This window comes from Mesocricetus auratus, unplaced genomic scaffold (genome assembly GCF_017639785.1).
Source record: "Mesocricetus auratus isolate SY011 unplaced genomic scaffold, BCM_Maur_2.0 Super-Scaffold_100020, whole genome shotgun sequence".
In the NCBI taxonomy this organism is placed as follows: Eukaryota; Metazoa; Chordata; class Mammalia; order Rodentia; family Cricetidae; genus Mesocricetus; species Mesocricetus auratus.
This window is the reverse complement of record NW_024429201.1, coordinates 910,538-914,416: the sequence shown is the minus strand read 5'-3', so window position 1 is coordinate 914,416 and position 3,879 is coordinate 910,538. Positions and strand designations below refer to the sequence as shown.

General features: G+C 38.3%; 1 pseudogene; it reads right to left on the bottom strand.

Moving 5' to 3' along the window:
- Positions 1-703: 703 nt before the first annotated feature.
- Positions 704-2,061, bottom strand: LOC121133088 (annotated as a pseudogene).
- Positions 2,062-3,879: the final 1,818 nt, after the last annotated feature.

Here is a 3,879-nt window from a genome sequence, read left to right as displayed (position 1 = left end):
CTGTCACTAGGTTCCAGGAGTTCAGTTCAGTGTTTAGCTGTGGGTATCTGTCTCTGCTTCCATCAGTCACTGGATGAGCGTTCTAGGATGGCATATAGGGTAGTCATCAACCCTATCTTCAAGGAGGGACTATTAATGTAGTCTGTCCACTATTACTTAGTTTGCCAGTTGGTGTTATCCTTGTAGATCGCTGGAGATCTCACTAGTGTCAGCTCTCTCCTCAAGACTATAATGACTCTATTATGGTATCTCTCATCTTGCTCTCTATTCTTTTTTTACTGCAAAGTACCTTTAATGTGTTTGCATATGCAGCAAGCATTAGGATTTGTCATTTGGGTACCATAAGTTAGGTGTGTAGTACTACACATCAGACACCAAGTCATCCCGACCAGTATTAATCCAGGTAAACAGAAAACTGAACAAAACAGTTCTGGAAAAGGATGCATTCACAAACCCAGTTTAATTTTTTCCAATCAAAGGCTTCCATTTACAATTGTTTTGTTAGTGATAAATAAAGACAGGTTAAACATCCTACTCAGAATCAGTCAAGTAACTCATCTAACCCAGGTTTGAATTATTACCATGTTACTGTTCAGCAACTCTATCCAAATAAACATTGATACTGCATTCTCAAATAGAAAGGAAAATTACATCTGCAGCAAATGCTTGAGTTTGCACTTTGAGCATTTAGAAGAAACCCCTGCTGTATCTTTTCCAACTGCCACTCTGCTTTGATAACTTGAATCTGTCACATTTTATTTCAACAGACAAAGCACTCTGCTTAGAATTTAAAAAGTTATAAAAATGTAATCATAAAAGACTAAATATTGGTAGGCATGTCAACTTTCTTTTAATAAAAACAAAAATAGTCATTGTTATCTATTTAAATAAGTATCTTGTTATAGAGTGTTCCAGTTATTGAAAAAGGGCCCTTAAAAACCCAACTGCCTACATTGAAACCCTACCCCTCTTGCCCCTTAAGACAACCAGAGGGAAGAGTCATTTAATGTGCAAATCGGCAAAATAAATATGGAGGAGCAGGGACTTGAAATGATGTTCCCAATCAATTCATGGTTTATTCTTTTACAGTACCAACCTTCAAAAAGTAAATAACAAAGATATCTTAAGAATTCACAAACAGACCTTCATCTTTGCTTTCCTTTCCAAACACAAAAAGTATGTCCAGCATGTTTAATAATATGCAATATGCAAAAGCTTTGTGTTGCTGTTAGCAACATCTACCTCACCCACCCTCCTTATTCACAAGTGCACCTCTACTAAACACAATTACATCACTAAGCCTTTTAGTTTGGGGGAGGTCTTAAATTTGTTAAAACTGGAAAATCTTCATGTAAGGGCTCCACTCATTTAACTCGAGGTTATAGGCTTCACCATATTCAGAAATTCATTGCCATCAAATCCTCCCACTGAATAAATGGTGTTCCCTACAGTTGTGATCCCAGCATTGCTTCTTTGTGAAGTCATATTTCCTGTCATGTTCCATTCATTTCTAGTTGGATCATACATCTCCACACAACTGATGGCATGAGAGCCATCAAAGCCACCACCTACAAACAGTTTTCTATCAAGAACAGCAACTCCAGCTCTTTGCCTAGCCACATTCATGGGCACAATTAAAGTCCAGGTGTTATTTTCAGGATTATATCATTCTACTGTGTTCAGACAATTCCAAGATTCTGCACCTCTGATTATATACAAATAACCACCAAGTTCACAAACTGCAGACTAGTGTCTATGAATGTTAAGAGGAGCACAGCTTGTCCATGACTTTGTTACAGGATCAAACACATCACAATTTTTCAGGCCTTTTCGACCATATGGATCGGAGCCACCAATAATGTACAATATCCCATCCAGAGCACACACTCCTGCATTACAATGGTTAGTTCTCAACTCTGGAACAGGGGTCCAGTCATCAATGCTTGGATCATACATTTCTCCACAACTTAGGTCATCTGAGTGTCCATTTGATCCACCCACCACATAGAGCTGCCCCAGTAGCACAGCCATTTGAAAGCAAGCTCTTGTTTTGATTTGCATTTCCCTAATGGCTAATGATGTTGAGCCCTTTCTCAAGTGTCTCTAAGCCATTTTACACTCCTCTATTGAGAATTCTCTATGTAGTTTAGTCCCCCACTTTTTAATTGGATCCTTCGGTGTCTTGAAGACTTGCTTTTGAGTTCTTTGTAAATTTTGGAGATCAGTCCTCTGTCAGATGTGGGGTTAGTGAATATCTTTTCCCAATCTGTGGGGTGCCCAGGATATAGCTTCCATCCTCAGAGTCAGGAAGCAGGAAATAAACTTCTTTTGATGCTCCCATATAACAGTCCAGCCTATAAAACAGATATTTGGAAGTCTGATCTTGCCCTTCCCAGGAAGGTTCTACATGCCTCCACTGGCAGCTTGTAGGAAGTAGAACTTATAATTTGTGACTGCATTTGCATACAATGAAGTTTCCTTTATATTGGATTCAAACAAGGGAAGGAGGAAATGAGTTGCAGTTCAGATGTCACATACTTGCTCTGTTTACTGAGTTTTGATAGATAGTTTTGAGCAAATGCTATTTCTGTAAACTAAGAAATGATAAACAAGGGTGAAATAAAAGCAAAGGACAGACTTGAATTGCAAGTGGGGAGACACAGAGCTCAGTAGAAAACTAAACCCGTGTTCTATCACATGCAAGGACTACTGAGTTTTTAAGAAATATAAGGTAAAAAATGGGGTGAAGTAAAACAATTTGCTTTTAGCAACTTTTCTTCAGACCCTGCTAGCTACACCAGTTTTTTTTTTAATGAAGTTGGATCTGTGCTGGTGTCTGTTCATACGTTAAGCTATACATGGTTGGTCATTAAAAGGCTATCTTATGAAAGTTATCAGTAAACAATCAGCCTCTGAAACAGCAAGTCAGCAAAAACCCAAGGGATGGAAATTGCCACCATCTGGCATCTTGAAACAGCGTTCTTTGTACACAACACTCTTTATCAGGAAGTTAAAAATTGATTAACTGGTGTTTATAAGGCGAATTTCGTCCCGATAATTGTGGTTTCTGATGCTCAAAGGGAAACTATGCTCCCTCTTGAGCAGACTGCAGCCCCCTCTCTCTCGACAATCTTGCTCCACCTGCTATATGCCTTGAGGATGATTCCATAGACTTGAAATCACTGTAGGTTTTCAAAATAATTTCCAACACTGTCACTGTGAAGTGAGTCTGCATGCTTCTCACATTGTCTGTATAGAAGTGGATCTTGCAGTCAACCTTCTGACTCATAATATCTGTGGTTTCCTATGCTGTGTTATTGAAGTGTCAGTACAAAAGGTTGAAATACTTGCTTTGTGTACCAAGAATTTCAGTCTAAGTTTGCATGTATGTAAACTGTTGGTAGAAATTATTCTACTATTCCAATGTATGGTCCCTTTTTAGTTTCCTAGATTCCATAGGTACAAGTTAAACACACAAATTTAAAGATTCAGGAGTAGGATTTACATATGAATGAGAACGCAAAACAGTTGTTATCCTGTGTCTATGTTACCCTTACTCAGTTTAATGTTTTCCATCTCTGTTTACTTACTTGGAAATTGAATTCTTTCAATTTTTGCAGCTGAATAAAGAACCATTGTGCATAGGCACAACATTTTCATCATCAATTCATCAATTAATGGACATCTAGACTATTTCCATGACCTAGTTATTATAAACAGAACAGGGATGAGCATGGGTAATCACATACATCAACAGTAAGAAATAGAGTTCTTTGGCTATAGACCCAGGAGTGGCATGGCTAGATCATATGGTACATCAGTTCTAGCTTTCTGAGGAGCCACCACACTGATTTCCACGGTGGCTTTCACTCATACCAA